At 38.0% G+C, this 17,291-nt stretch overlaps 1 protein-coding gene across 1 annotated transcript in view; it reads right to left on the minus strand.

Annotated features, from left to right (window-relative positions):
• The window catches only part of SEMA6D (semaphorin 6D), a 138,634-nt gene extending 121,754 nt beyond the window's left edge, over nucleotides 1-16,880 (minus strand). The window contains exon 1 of the mRNA XM_040600623.1: nucleotides 16,802-16,880. The gene's annotated coding sequence lies outside the window, so the exon portion shown is untranslated. The remainder of the gene's footprint in view (nucleotides 1-16,801) is intronic.
• Between the last annotated feature and the right edge of the window lie 411 nt (nucleotides 16,881-17,291).

Genomic DNA, 17,291 nt, shown 5'->3' on the forward strand with positions numbered 1-17,291 from the left:
ACACAAAGTCATGATCTTTAAAAATAAAATAAAAATAAATTAGAGAACTTCTAGACAGTGCAACAGCTAGCTATTTCCCTATGGCCGTCACCTAAAAGAAACACCTTTGCATGTTTTCCCTAGTGAAATATGTCAGTCCGTAACCTCAGCTCATACATGCTCGCAGTAATTAGGTCAAGGAACTAGACAATCTTTTGTTGTTGCTGAAGCAAGTCACAAACTAATCTTCATTCTGTTGGAAGTTTTCTTCCTTTTAAATAGTTGAAGACATTTATTATTTAACTTCCTGCTTTTGACAGAATTTTATTAAAAGAAATTGATTTTACTAGCTCAGACTATTACATTCTGCTGAAGGATAAAACATCATACCTCATTTTCTTTCCTGATTTTTGTTTGGTAAGAATATTTTAAAAAATTCAATAAGTTGTTGACTGAAATATCCAGCATTATAAGTGTCATTCTTTAAAAGGTTATTTTTTTTAATCAGATAGCAATACACTAGAAACTCTGTAAAAAAAATAAAACCCCCAAACTTACTTTTAAAATATTATTTTAGGAAGATTACATTTTAACAACCAAATGCAACAATATGTTATGTTACATTCTGAGCAGAATGTTTACCTTTCACTGAGTTTCTTTGCCAGCTGTGTCAGCGTTGACTGCAATGGTTTATGTATTAAAAAAATATTAAAAAGATCTGTTTATTTTTTTTTAATTGCCACAATCATGCCAAAAAACACAATGTGTGGGCTGCAGGCAGAATGCTGGGAGCAATATTATTCATGTTAAAAACTGTTGCCTGATTTGCTTTCTTTGAAAATTAGGATACTATAAATAGGAGCCCACTGGGATTTGTCGATTGTAAGTTTTCTTATAAAAGCTGCTAGGACGAAACTTTTGAAAGACTTACAAAACATAAAACAATCAGAACTATTGCATTATGGCTTATTATTTCCCTTTGGCCTAGATTAGACCTTTATTTTTGAAGAGAGTTATGTATTCGAGATGGATCTACCTCCTATTTCTGTGCATATGTCCAAACACTAGATTTTTAAAAATGTTACAGAAAGATTTATTGGCTTTTTACATCTTAAATTCTTTCAATAAGCCAACTATCTTTAGTCACTGTTTTGTTCATCATTATAAAAAATGTTGTATCACCAAACTCATAACAATTCTATGTTGCTTGCTTTATGAAAACCCCTCACAAATCACTTTGAACAACTCAGAAATTAAGGTATATTACTCCATTACAAAAATGTTGTGTCAAGCCAGCGTCCCACAAGAGTACCACAGTTGTCCTTTACCTTATTTACCACTACATTAGCATTTTGGTGCATTTTCTTTGTTGCTTGCTTTATAGCTGATAGGAGGCATGCTTCCACCCCCCCACCCAAAAAAAACCAACAACCAAACAAACAAAAAAAAACAAAACCCAAAAACGCAAGCAACCAATAACCCCCCCCCCAAAAAACAGAAAAAAAACCCTTATTTGAATAAAAAAGCAAGAAGAAAGTATTGCAGAGATTTTATCAAGTACTTTTTTCTATGATAAATGATACATGACATTGACCATTAGAAAGCTGGCATTTTGACCTGCACTTGGAATGGGAAGCAATGGAAGCTATTGGGATATGCTGACTTTTTAACAGCGAACACAGGGAAAGAAATACGAGATGTTGCTAATTTCGCTGTGAGCAAAGGGCCAACAAAGCAATCACACAGCTTTTAAGACCTATCTAAATTCCTAGCTTTGCCCACTGGATTCTGTAAAGTACAAAGAAACATTTTTTCCAAACACTTCAGTGTTTGACTGTTTTTCTTTATGAGAAACAGTTTTTACACATGCATATTCATACTGCACTGCTTACATCAACCACACATCTTGAAAGTGGCGTGGGATTTTGGTGTCCATCTTAAAGCATGAAGCAAATGGCTTGATGGCCATTTTCCTGAAGGCACAACCTTTCATCAGGAAACTGGACCCTGTTCAGAGGAGTTTCAGCTGAAACACTTGGCATTACTAAGAAGTTGACAACCCAGTCAGATGCGGCTCCTCTGTTCTCTGTGTGTGACCTTGGAGTTTACTTAACTCCATGGTCTCAAACTTGGTTCAGCCTGAGATCCCAACCACAGCACTCACGCTGCAGGACGGAACAGCAGAAAACAGATGAAGAGGAGAATGTGGGAAAGAGAGATGTGGTAACAGAAGAGAGGAACATCACCTTCAACACTGTTCCAACAAACTTTTAACTAGTGCCAAATTTTCCTTTGTAAATACTTGATGATGTTTATCACACTGCCATCATTATCTAAAGACATCTGCTGTCCTGATCTGAGGGTTTCCTTAGTAGAATTGTAGTTGAGTGAAAAACAAGAGCTCAATCCTATGTTTTGGTCTAATCAGAGTTTTAAAAAAACACATTTAGCATAAAAAGGTGATAATTATCTCCTGTCCACCACAAAAATTCAATCAAAATGCGAAAGCTTGGATTTATCCTATGCAAACCATGAAAAAGCAATTAAGAGTGCAACACAACACCATCATATTTGATCAGGAAAGGTGACCCTATTCCAAGGACAAAACGATAACTAGTATCCTGAATCCAGCTCAGTGACCTTCTGGAGCTGGAACTTTCAATTATGCCAAATTAGCTGCGTCACATAGGCTGGCTTTGTGAGCGAGGCTGGATCAATGCAGTGCATTTCACTGATGATGACAATGATTTAATCAATCTCAGTCACTCAGTGGACAGCAGCGAGGATGTGAAATAAGGACCAAAAAAAGAACAATAGGATCTTTCATTGTCAGGGCTACCTTGCTGCTCCCTGCTTGCTCTTTTTCTTTAAATGCTAATTTGAAACTACAAAAAAAAATGTTAAGTAGCAATTTTGTAGAAGGGGTTTTGTCACATCTATTCAGGCTTATATTCTGCATGCCAAATTGCAACCTGGTGTTCAATAATGCTGTTTTTGACACTTCCGTGTAATAAAAGCAAAGATTCTTCTTTGCTCAAGGATGTCTATGACACTTTTGACACTTCTCTCCCCAGAATTGCAGGCAGCCCAGATGTTCTTTGCATTAAGCAGAGCATTGCCACAGCTGCTCGGGAATGTTGGAGGATATTGAGCTCTAGGCAAAAGTAGCAAAGGGCATCTTCCCTCTTTTTAACTGAGGAGTAATTTTTGGAATGTAAAAACCTTTTAATGTGCACGAAGTTAAAGCCTCAGAGGGACTGTATAGGCAAGTGACACATTGCATTTTCTCTGGCTCTTGTTTTGAGGTAACTCAAAGCCATTACAGAGGATCTGTTTCTGCTTCTGTTTGGAAAAATATTCCTTACCCATCTCCGCCAGCACGGCATTGCTGTATCTGTTAGACATCTGGATATGTTACAATGCAGGCATAAATGAAAATAACAGCACAGGTCTTGGTGATACCCTCAAGCCTTGATTTCTTTGGACTCACAAGGGCGCAAGACCTAGCTACTCCTGGATTGTTTGGGCTTCTCAAGACTTGAATGTTTACAGTCACAAGTGTCTCCTTCCACAGCAGTGACCGCTGAAGGAGCCTCGGTGACATGCTTTGCCTCTGTACGCCAGTGTTCTCCCCAGTTGGGCTGAAGTAAGCGAAGACCACATTGTACCTGGAGGAAAAAGGTCTTTGCTGAAAAATAACCAGGTATTTTCTGCATCCTTATTTCTGCCCTTGCACTGTCCCCAGAACAGATGCTTGTGGGACTGAGCAGTAAACTGGACCTTTTTCCTCCTTTTTAAAAAAAATACATAGGCTCTTCTATTTAACAGAGGCCACACAAACAGTCATTCTGTGCACAACAAAGTAACGTGGGATGCAGGAGTCCACGGGTAGCTCCCTCAACAAAAATACTCTTTAAACTAAAGCCCCAGGGCTTGCACAAGCCACAGCTCCTGTTAGTGGGTGGGCAGATGAGTCGGGGTCTTTCCCTTCCTCCTGCTGCACTTCAGCTCCATCTTCTGGAGCCACCCACCGCATGGGAAGAACCACCCTTCCACACCATCACTGCCTTTACAGCAGAAACAGGTTAGCAGAGAGTCTAATTAATCAGTTTCCTCAGAAAAAAACATGTGCTAGAATGTTTTATTTTGAAATAAAACTTTTAATTTGGAAATTTCAGTTAAGGGATCTATTTTTAAGTACTTGCAACAGACATGTCTCTACTGGAAGGATTATTTTTTAAACAGAAATTCTTTCTGATTAATACCACTTTTAAAAGGTTTAACACAGCTCAGAGAGCTGTTATTTATGCCCTTTTATACACACTTCCAAAATTTAGGTAGTCATGTCACCTTCTTTAAAATTACAAGAAATGGAACAATATGTTTTGTAAGAGTCACTGGTATGTCTCTTCTGGTATCTCCAGGGAGCTGTGCAAGTGGCACAGGCATTTCTTAACCAGCATCTTACTGGGATTACTCTTTGCCTGACTTTTGTCTGCGGCTTTATAACGAGCTCACTGGTGCAGGCTCTGTCTGAGATGTTGGCTTATAAGTGAAGTGGGAACAGCAGCAGCCAAAGTGAGTAGCGGGGGAAACTGGGATTTCTGGGTGCTGCCAGATCGGACTAGCACAGTTCCTGTAAAACTCCCATCATCTGGGAAGAAAGATTACTCGTGGCATCCATACTGGGATTTTTCTGTTGCACTGCCAAGCCATCTCAAATGCATGCCAGCTTTATGGAGGATCCATTAGCATACCAAAAGAAAGGCAAAGAACATCAGCAGCTTTGTTACACCCTGCCACCAGCTCCTAAACAATACCTGGGATTGGGATTCCACCTGGCACTGCAACCCTCCCTGGTCCTGACCAGACCCAGACCAGGGCTGTCCCTGGCGAGTGCAGGGCTTGAGTCTGTTGACTTTGTGGTCCATGTCATAAATTTTTGTCCCTGTTTGGGATAGAGTGCTACAAACCCATCAGGGATGATGCTACTTTAGCAACAGTCGTCATGTCTGCTCCTTTTCTAGACATATTCCCTAGTGTGGGTGTCACTTTCACAGTCAAATGCCACTGGACGCAGAGTTACGGTGCTGATTGCTATGGAAAATGAGAAACCCAAGGACAAATCATTTTAACCGAAGAGTCAGCAATGGAAAATGGCACTCATCCTTTTACACCATAGTGCCTCCCAGCTGGACCTGGGTTCTGCAAAATGGGGAAAGGAGTCCAGAATTGCATATATCCATTATCCTGTATGGTTCAGGAGGACAAGCTCATTAGGAACTATTGCTTCATTAGGTAGCAAGAGCTGCCCTGTTGTCAGGCTATGATCTATTTCTTAGCTTGGATTCTGCCACAGATTTTGTCTCCCACATACCAATCATAATTGACTACCACACCTCGCTGCTTTTGGTGATGGAGGGTAGATTTTGCTTTAAGAATTATAAGTTAGAGTTTCAGTAATACCACAGTAATATCTGCTAAACATTACTCAGTATAACCCATGTATGAGTATGTCCTTACTTCTCCTTTCTGGTATGGAAAGCAATCACTTGCCAAATGTCTACGATTATTAGCAGCTCTCGATACAGGGCTAATCTACATTCAATGATTACATATACCTGAGTCCACACTAGTAACAAAACCACCAAACCACACCTTGCCAACATATGTTTACCATTGCATTTAAGAAATGCCCAAATGCAAATCAAATAGTAAGATGAAACCACAAACACCAACTAAAAATATTTTTTGAAAATGTGACTGTTTTGAAGACACTGAAGGGTACAGGGAAAAAAGGCAAAGCGCTCCTTTATTCTATAGGGGTCCTTTTAAGGTTTGTTTTTTGAAGGCAAAATGGATTAACATTTAATCTGTCATTAAAATGATATAATACTTGCAAAGAAATGAGTCAGAAAACGATGATACCTTAGGAAGTTCTATGTTATTTCTTAGGCTTCTAAAATAAGTGCTCAGACACAACTGCATAAGTAGACTAAAAAAGATTTGATACACCAGCAGCTGCAGCAAATACATGCCTTTTTCTATTTTAATAATCTACTACTTCTAATAGGCTCTACAAGACAAACACAAGTAGAGATCAGAGGGGGATCCAGATTTTATGTTTTACCTACACGACTCTGAAAACAGGGTAGTAATTACAGAAATGGCTGAAGCTTGCATGATGGTTGGTTTGTATAAGTGAAGTACTTCCCCAGTGTTTCTCTTCTCCAAGTTCAATGATTAACTCCACTTAAAACCCTATCCTTGTGTGCCTGTTGACAAAAATCTCTGCAACATAAAAGATTTAATAGCAATACTTGGCATGGAATGTTTTGGCAAAATGAACCAAACGTCACATCAAACACAGTTGAAAGGCAAACTTCCCAGCCAACAGAACAGTTTTATCAAACTCCAAATTCTGATGTTCTTTTATTGTGGCATAATCAAAATTACTTCTATCTTATAGAATTTCTTTAGTCAAGGTGAAAGTATTTTAGATATTGTTATTTGTCTTCTTTGCATGGATGTAGTACATATTCTCTCATGGCAAGATTCTCTGCTTCCTTACTTGAAACTCTAAAATATATCACTGTCCTGTTTCACAAAATTTAAAGCTGTTCTGTCGAATACACAATTTTCATTTGGATTTTTTTTTTAAAAAATCACGCCTCATTTATTTAGAAGCTCTTTCCCTTATCTCTGCTCCAGCTATTTAAAGCATTGCCTTTCTGTTTATCAAAGCCAACTTTCTTCCTCCTCCCTCACATTTTTAAAGATAAAAAAATTAAAAAGTAACCTTTCCACTGACATTATTCTCATAACACATATCAAATCGATTTGAAAACATTAGATTTGCCAAATTTCTCCTGCATGTTGAACTAGAATCTAAATATAGCTCTTTTATTTATGTAAGTGGAGGCTTATTTATTCAAGAGACAATTTTTGGAGGATTTTCCTAATGAGTATGGAGAGAGCAACTAAAAAATTTGAATTAGTTTTTAATTTTTGGAACATCAATTTTCAGACAATTTTTGGACATATAATTAAACATGAAGTTAATTATCTGTTTACAAGGACTCTTTTAATGCATGGCTTTCACTGCAGGGAGGCTGTGCAGGCAGGCTGTAGTCGCAGCCCAGGGCTGACACTGCCGCCAGGCAGGAGGCTACTGCACATACCGCTCTGCTCTGTAGGGCACCCTGAAGGGACCCCCAGCAGAGGCAGGACCCAGGGAACAACAGCTCCAGGCCCTTTCATCCAGCTTCTTCCTTTCATGTCCACCAAGATGACCAGACTGAACATGCACAAGGGGTTCCCTCACAGATGGGGAAGTTTTGGCCCTTGTTATGACAGGTTGAAGTCCAGTTGGAAGTGCATCCCATGAACTGGAAATGTGTTCTCAGTAAAAATCCCTGTTTTCACTCATTTTTAATTCTCAAAAACTGCAGCTTTCCTGCCGAGCTGTTACATGATTTCCACAGATATTTGTAAAGTTCAAAGGAAATCCCCTTAGAATTTTTTTTGTTATGAAAATGAGATCAAAATAGTGCTTTTCCTGTTTTATAAATACATTTAAGATAATCCAAAAGCTAGCTCAAGTTTAGAGCCTCACATTTCTCTTGAATATTTACATCATGCTAAAACTTCAAGGCACTGTCATGCCTGACCCCCCCTGCGCTGAGCAGTGTCCCAAAGAGCGACGACCCTGCAGACATGTTTGACATGCTGGACTGTAAGCGGGTGAACAGTCCTCACTGAAGTAAAGTAACACAAAATAAAGTCAGAGGTAATGGGAATTTGTAAGGCTCCACGAATCCTACAGTGAGCCCTGCACAGACTCAGAAGCCCGTCTTTTTGGAGTTTCTTGAACAAAGTCTAGATTTTTTTTTGCTGAACTATCACCACAGAGGTAACATCCCACAGGTAAACACATCTACAGCACCCGAGCACCAAAAGCACTGCACGCTGTCCCTGAAACGGTACTTGTTGACACCCACCTCGTCAACAACAAGTTGAAACTACATCTGTTCACTGCTGCCCTCATTTCACAGGCATGTCAAACCTATGCTCACGTCATCCCAGTGACTACAGGCAAAAAATATTTGGTGATTCCTAACCGATCTCTGTGCACACAGGAACGGATCACCCATTTCAGCCAGGGGTGTCATGGAATCATAGAATGGTTTGGGTTAGAAGGGACCTCAGAGACCATCTAGTTCCAACCCCTTGCCACAGGCAGGGCCCCCTCCCACCAGCCCAGGTCGCTCCCAGCCCCATCCAGCCTGGCCTTGGGCACTGCCAGGGATGGGGCATCCACAGCTGCTCTGGGCAGCCTGGGCCAGCACCTTGCCACCCTCACGGTGAGGAATTTCTTTTTAATATCTAATCTAAATCATGTACACATCCTCTGTTTTGTTCACTCCAACACAATCCACATCACTATGTGGTTTAAAACCATTCCTAGTTAGTACATAGTCTAGTGAAAATAAAAGGAAACTCCAAATATAAAGTTATGAATATGCAGTTAAAACTCAGAAAACAGACTAAAGGGGAAACGCTTAATCCTGTACAGAAATATTGGTGTAAATGTGAAGTTGACTGCTGACACGAGTGGAAGATCTTCAAATTTATACTGGCAGAAATAAGACAATCTAGCTAACAGTTCCTAACTATACTAAATGAAATAATAGCTCTCAAATAACATATTCGTAACATAGAATAATTTCTCACTTAAATGAATCCCATGTCTATATTTTCATCAGAATAACACTTCCAATTGCAGTGTAAATCTGCCTGATTTGTCTGGAGATCTGATGTGCTAATATTTTTATCTTTCTCAAGCATCACACATTCTTTTCTCCATAAGAAGTATCCATGTAATTTCAGTACCTGCTGGCCTATACAATGTGACATGTCTTTTTTGTACAGATGTGAAAAACTGGGGTGATAGCATTGGTTCTGAAACCTTTTCCTACGAGAGGTGTCCTATTCTACTAAGGATTCAGCTTCTGTTTGAGTTTTGTTGTAGGATAAGTCTTGTTTAATTTTATTTTTCATGTTAAGTTGCAATCTTGCACAAGTAAGAGCTGGTATTTTCACAAAAGCTGTAATATTCTGCCCTTTAGTTTTCATAAAATCCTGTATTCTGAACATGTCTTCAGACAGTTATGTGAATTATTTGTTAGCTGTTAGGCAGATTTATGCTTTTCATCTTAGCCTGAACTTCTCTCACGAGCATTCAGATAAATTATTTTGAAGGCGTTCAGGAGCTAAGCATCCAATTGTATTACGTTAATATTACAAGATATCTATATTCATGCATCACAAATGACTGTGCTATAGTTTACTTAATATTTTGCATTATTATATAAATATGAGTCTTTACGCCAATGCATTAGCTCCCTTTCCCCCCGGTGTTTAAGACCGTACTGAAGTCCCATTGACGCCATAATTGAGGTTAAGCATGTGCATAAGTGCCATTTGAGCTGGGGCCCTATTCCCCAACGTGCCGTTTGTCTCTGGCAGATGACGGAAGATTGCTTTACTCTTTGCTTATTAATATAAATACATTTTATCCTCTCTTTGCACTAGCTATGTGCCACAGAATCATTTTTATGATTATGTTATTTATAGTCATGCACATTTCAGGAATATTCCATATACCTATATGTGGAATTACACCTGAAAATGCAGTAATTCAAACTTCAAATGCTATTTTGGGGGAAATACGGGTTTCTAACTTTAAAGTGTATTTCAGTGTACCCAGCAGGGGTAAATTATGATTAAGCACTGAACTTTAACTCTGTGTTTACAGGCTTTGAGCTTCATTGTGCCACCTTAACATAGAATATTTGTTACAAGGTTTCTTGAATAAGTGATTCTCATCCCCTTTGTAAGGAAAATTGACTCCATTACAGGAGAGAAGAGACATCAAGCTAACATTACATGAAGTCATAATCCTCTATTGAGACATCACACAATGACATTGTTAACATTAGTATGCAATATTTATTACAAATAAAAGAGGCTATTGAGGCTTTCAACCCATAAGCAGATCTGTGTGGATGACTTCACTGTAGGAACACAGTGGAGTTATAATGAGGATAAAAGATTTATTTATACCTAAATATGTTCTCATTAGTAATTCTGCACTAGCATCTAACAAAAACAATTGGAGGACCAGCAGGGTTTTGTGGTTTGTTTTTGGTTTTGGTTTTTTTTTTTTTTAATTATTATTTTTATTTTATTTTTTTAAAATTGCTATTTATTGTTTGCACTTTAACTGTGAACACTGAGTAAAAAATAAAATAAGAAATTAGTTAATGAATTTATTGTGCTGTGTATTAATAAGTCTCATGAATGAAGAATTACTCCATTTTTATGGGATACAGTAAGGTCCCATCACTCCATAACACAGAGATGCACAGGGCTGTTAGCTCAGACCTTGGCAAAAAGGGGAATAATTTTTGAAGAGGACCTTGCTGGACATGTAACATACAGTCATGAAGCACCACAGTGTCGTGTAAGATTTCTTACTGCCCTGCCTTTTTGCTATACTCTTTCCCAAACACCATTTTTTATATTTCTCTCAAGACTACAGTTACGGACTAACCCACACTGCACGAAAGGCACCCAAAGAGCTGCCTGCAGCCCCTTCCAAGATCTCTCATGGACTCTGCAATCCCAGCTCACAGCCTAGTTAAGGAAACTCAGCTTAACATCAAATCCTCCCTACTACCTCACTTTGTCTTACTGCTATAAATACCTCCCTCCTCTCTGGGGCCCGGCTTTACTGTCAGACCATTGTTTCTCATTCACCTTTGTCAGGTGAAACCTACAGAAGTAAGGCATGGTTCAGAAATAAATGGTTCAAGGTGTGTGCCCATATTTCACATTGAACTACCACTGCCTTTGTTCAATACCCAATCTTCCTTTTTGGCTAGCCTGACTTGTCATGCTTATTTTCTGTGTTTTAAACAGATCTGTTGGTAAAACTAAAATATTTGGGGATATTTCACTACTAATGGAACCATGTTACAAGACAAGTAAGTATGTGTATATATTATGTGGAGAATATTCCCTTTGTAACAAGAACCCACCCCATGACTGCCACTTAACAGAATCCCCAGGAACAAAACCACCCCAAACAAAAACCTAAAGGAATGCATTATTTTTTATCTTAGAAGAATGAAGTTCATCAGGTATTCATTTCTCATCTTGGGAATTACATTGACATGGTTCATCTCTTTCTAAAACTGCATTTAAGTTGATTACATGTAAGCTGACTGATAAGCAAATCTTATTCATATTGAAAAACAAATCATTTAAATTAGAATCACTCAGCTCGGCAGAGAAAGTCCTTACCAACAATTACAGAGAGAGCTGAAGAATTCTACTCCACCTCCAAATGTAGATGAAAAAACATTTACTCTTCCTGTTAATTCCAGCTGTTCATTTTCAGCAATAAAATCTCAAATATTTTTATTGAAAAATAAGGTCAACCTTGAAAAATACTCTTTCCTGTGGTCTTAGCAGTCCTATGGTCTTAGACTCACCCTTTTATTCAGTCTTCGTACAAAATATTACTTATTCTGCTGAAAGCAGGATTTAAAAAAGAAAAAGCTTTAATTTGAAAAGTTATTTACAATTTTGAAAAACAAGACAATATTTCCAGCTAGATCTGCTTAAAGGAAGTAGCTGTAAAAAATTAAACACAGCTGATGTAAGTTACTTTCATTTCCTATGCCCTTTCTTTCACCATACTTGCAAACTCACATACTCCATTTAAAGAGGTAAGAAGATGACAGTATGTAAGTGCCTGTTACTATATAATGGAACAGAAAATTCAGAGATTGTATGAGTTTAATATAATAGAAACAACAGGCCGTTTAGATCCTACTACCCTGAGTCTGTGATGAAATGCCTGAGGGGAACAGAGAGACGAGCTTCATAATTTGGGTGAAATTCTTCCCATTTTTTAAAATTTATTTGCATATATGTAACCTTCTATAAGTACAGAGTATAGCTTTCCCAAGTATTCATTTGGGATTCAGATTATGAGCTTCAGCACACTATGTGACAATTTTTTTAAAAGTATTTCCCAGTTTATAATTCCATTTGCTTTGTGCTAATGTTGCACAATACAAGCGGGCTCGGAAGGTATTCCCCACCACCTCTGCTGTCAATCCAGCTCTCAACTCTAACTCCCCCAGGTTTCAGCCCAAGTCCCATTAAAACCAGTGGAAACATTCCCACTGACTTCAGCGGAAGCCAGATCAATACAGATCTTAAATTCAGTTATTGGACAAATATTATTTTCTTATGATTCATGCATTTGTCAGGCATAAAAATAACCCAGTTTTGTTTCTTTAATGGGTTTTTCACAGTAATCTAGGTGGCTGGTGCATCTGCAATCTGACAAAACAGATTATCTCTTTTTGCAGAGAGTGTATGTAAGTTTCCTCATCTATCTCAAAAAAAGTCTCACAAAGCTATTCAGAACTCAGTACACGTTCTTTCCTCTTCACAACTCATTTTTTTTCTTTTTTTTTCTTTTTTTTTTTTTTTTTTTTTTTGTGACAACCTAGGCAATAATTCACAGCTCACTGGGTCTCCTAAATAACCCCCTTTATATCTACATGGTAGGCATTCCCCCATTACCCAGCAGGATTCAGCTGTACTGGCAGGCAGTCATTAGCCATTCTTTAGACCTTGGAGGTTTAACATACCCTTCTCTAGTTAGTGTCTTTGAAAACACCCTGTATGGTTACCATCTCAACAAATATATAGCAAATCTTGACAATTTAACAATAACATAAACTGTGTCATTTTGTAATTTCTAAGTGGTTCCTTCTTTGGGTCTCATCCAGACTTCCGCATGAAGCCTCTCAAGCTCAGAGGCACTTCACCCAATGGAGGATTGTTGTTTCTTTATTTTGCTGGAAATTAAATAAGCCAGTTCAGTCGCTTTGCTAAAACTTCCATTAAGTGTATACTTGCTTCACATTATGTATTGCAGTTACTTTAACCCAGCACCACCAAGAATTCTGGGGGAAATGAAAATGATGCAAAATCGCACATTCTATTCATGAATGGAGAAAAGTCCTTCTGGGAAACAGAGATGAACTCAAATAATGGTAGTAAAATGTGTTATGAGACAGATGCCCAAGTCTAACCCTCACAGAAGAGATTTTCACCACAAGGTTGACCTTCACTGGAAAGATACAACCTGAGCACAAAAGAAGAGTCAAATTTCCAGGGCTGCCGCTCTGACTGAGGGAGCTCCCTGACTGCCTTCCTCTGCTGCCTACAGAAAGTCATCAAAGACACTGCTCTATAGCCTGCCTTGACACTGACATCTCCCGAGTAAACTACTAGGTCACTTAGTCCATCCCTTTCCTAACACATGGACCACAGCTACAATTATAACAACTCTTTGAATTCTTTAGTAAGTATCAAGTTATATTATGAAGGCTTGTAAGAATATAAAAGAGAAAAAAAAACAAAAAAACAAACACCAGAGAAGGTAATTCATAGTAGCATTACTGATGCTTGGAACTGGTAATTTTACTTGTTCTGAGGAAACCTCCAAACAATCCTGGAGTGACAGTTTGCCAATCATGCCTAGAGCAGTTTGCATCCTATGAGCCTTGAATTGACACAAATGTTCAAACTGGATTTGTTTACTGCATGGATAAATATTTCAAATAAATGTATCAAAAGGGCTTACATCAGCAAAAAACCTCAAGGAAAGTGATTTTGTTTTGAAGAAAAAAAGAATACAACCATCTTATTGTTTATAATTGGAATATTCTTTTCAATATTACCTGAAAATTTAATTGGGGTATCTGTTTCTTTGACGAGAACCACAGCCTCATAATATAATGCCTCATGTGTTGCATAAAATGTTGTTGGATATGCCCAGATTTAAGGAGCAAATTCAGAGTAAATCATAGAATAAGAGCCATTCACACTGATCAGAAGACATGACAGAATACGAAAAGTATGTGGTGATAGCCTGCAAAGTCATTGCTCGCATTAGCAAAATCAGTAAAAGCATTTTGAAATTTTTAAGACAATAAGATCAAAAACAAGTATATTTTTCCCATGGTTACAAAGTTCAAGTAACACACTGATGGCACCGAATAATTCACCACCACACTTGTAATGAAAGGAAGGGGCCCAAACATACACAAATTGCTTGGGGTTTTCTTTAATCAATATGAGTAATTCTTTGTTATATTTTTTTCTTATGGCATCCTGCAGCTTCTGGAGACTCCTCTTGCACTTTTAAAATGTCTGTTGAACACAATATCCCTTTATAATTTGAAATGCTTTGATAATGTTTCTTTTAAACAGATTATTTGTTTAAAGTTCAAACTAATAAAACTAACATCCTATTAAAAGAAAGCCTGGGTGCAGAGCAGTATTTTTGGATGCTAATTGGTCATGTTACCAGCCATCCATGAAACATATGCTGAAAACACTCAAAAGTGTTCAGAAATGCCTCTCTAAGTCATAAATCTTTTACAGGTACAATTATGTGAGAGCAGGAATAGGAAAAGCACATTCAACATCTGGAGTCGGATGAGTTTACTGAAGTAAAATTGCAAAATTAAATTTAGATGAACTTAATTAAAAAAGGGGATCCAATTTAATACGGACATTCATCAACTCATTGAAAACCTTTCTTGCCTCAAGAAAATATAATAAAGTATGAACACAAAAAAACATATAAAAGCTGAAACGAAGTGTGAAGGGGTGGTCAAATAAAGAAATGCACTAAGAAGTAACACTCTTCTTTCCTCACTTTAACACACGTGCATATACACACATTTTTTTTTTAATTGTACAGAATAATGAAATGTTTTTTGACTCTGTAACTGCGGAACAAGTGACCTGGTCATCTGTATGCCCTGAAGGTCATTAATCCTTCTGAGGCATATGCTACATATTTACTGATAGCGTGAACATGGAAATTTCTCTCTCTCCCTGTGTGTATTTATAGCTGGTCAAATTTTTCTCCTAGGTCCTAAAGGACTTTATCTGAAACCAGCTGTATTTCTTAGTGCTTATGTGTTTGTTACCCATGTTGCTCCTGCTGAAGTGAACAGGAGTTTTGTCACAGGGCTGGGCCTTGGATGACTTATAATGGATTTTCGTTTGCCTTCATTAAGACAGAACAAATGAGGCTCTCTTGCTTTCCTTTACTGAGTCATTAGTGTCTTCTGTTTCCAGGGGAAAAAGATCTAGTAGTTCAGTACCAGTCACTCCTAGCTTCCAGGAATTGTGTCTGTCAGAACAGCACTGACTTTCAGCTCTCCAACTTATGAGTACACACAGAACTTACTAGTGTCAAACAACCATTTGAAAAGTTTAGAATTGTGTTATTAGGATCATATTATTTCCTTACAAAACTGCCTTGATAGTCCATTGTTCTGCACCTTGGTTATGTGATCAAGTAACATGATATGAATGCTGTATTCTTTTATTTCTAATAAAGTGCATTACTAGTACAGTATGCTCTGAGGGAGATACTGTCTTTTATTAGGAACACATTCCAACATTATAACAGTTACCCAGCAATAAGGAAATGTAATCTGTCTTGAGGAATCATGATAACAAATTATTATGCTCATTTTTTTATGAAAAGAGCATGATCGGATAGGAATGCTATAGTTGTTGAACACACCTTTAAACTGAAGCAGAGATTTTATTGAACTACTTGGTTAATGATAATAAATTGCTAGAGGGATGCTGAATACTGGGGGCTTTTTTCCCCTATCAGAAGAGTTCTAGGTTTTGCGATTGAATCTAATTCAAAAAAACATATACTTCAATAGCCTAGAATCATCAGGACTTGGAAGTGGTGATGCTTCATATGTGTATCACAGGGATCTAAAACCAGCATGAGCATGACTGGACAGGGTGAGGTCGAAGGGCTCTCTATATCCTGCCTCTAACAGTGGCCATCGGAGTACAGCGCGCAGTGGTATGCCTCCCCTGCCCTCCCACTTTCCCCAAGGTCCCAAAATATTTAATGCAGTATGTGGCATAATGGTGAGAATAATTTTGAAGAAAATATCAGCACAGACAATATTATAATATAAAAATTGCAACTTTCTTCCCCCAAAAGCTGAACACTTACAAACCAACAAGATTTCCTGTTAAAGAACTACCCCACACTACCCAGTAACATTTTTCCTGAAAAGTTATTCCAAACTGATGCAGAAGTATGGCAGGACTCAGCTGTTCCCTCTTCCTTTTCTCTTTAACCAAAGCTGAGAATTTATCTCTGCACCAGAAATTCTGAGCTTCAAGATGCAGAGAGATTGCATACCTTCACAAGGGCTCCACAGCAGTATTTGAGAATCTGACTCAAGGTCTGAGCAATCAGACTAGTTACCGCAAAGATAGCATTAGAGAGAAAAATAATTTGTAATTTTACAACTTATTGCTCAGTTTTCAGCAAGAGGAAACCACTGAATTTCCTTTTTGTGCGTTTTACTTTCTCTCTGGAGCCTGCCCACCATCCTTCTGTAAATGGTTACATTCTTCAAAATGTACAATGTCAAGCCTTCTGAGAGGAGTTACTTAGTAGAGAGGACAATAAAAATGGCCTTTCCGATTTTAGCTTGATGAAAATAGCTCAGAACTTGCATTCTGAGCTCAATCCCTTGCAGATCAATATATATTCTTACATCCCTCTATCCTTGCATTGGTCAAGAGGAAATACTTCATTTTTCACACAGTTTCAGTGTAAAATAACAGAAAACGGTAATATTCTAATGTGGTTTGCTAAGGCATCTTTAGACCTTACCACTGAGACCAAATGTGAAGATCCTCAAATTGCTGGCATCAGTGTTCCTGTAGTCTGGCACGAATTCAGTTGAGTGATCCTGCCAAAAGTCAGAGGAAAATATTCATCAGACAGATGATTATTTTTAATCATACTTTCGCAGTACCCATGGAAGCCTTACTTTATAAATGCCTACTACAGGTTTAATGATAAGACCATTAAAATAGATCTGAATGCAACACACCAGCACGTTGGCTTTTCAAGTGACTGTGAACCTGAGTATTGATTCCCACAGGGTATTTTGGTACTTTCTATAGAGAAACTGTCCTTTTATGAAAGCCACGCAACAGATTTTACCAGGAAAAAAAAACATTCTATTGCAGTATTTGTTTTAATAAACTGCATTAGTAAGATGCCTCATGGAAGAAACAAACAAAAATGCACACAATTGGCCAACCCCAAATTAATGAAGCATACACTCATGCACAGTTCATTTTCATTTCAGATCAAA

The sequence above is a fragment of the Falco naumanni genome, chromosome 7 (genome assembly GCF_017639655.2).
Source record: "Falco naumanni isolate bFalNau1 chromosome 7, bFalNau1.pat, whole genome shotgun sequence".
In the NCBI taxonomy this organism is placed as follows: Eukaryota; Metazoa; Chordata; class Aves; order Falconiformes; family Falconidae; genus Falco; species Falco naumanni.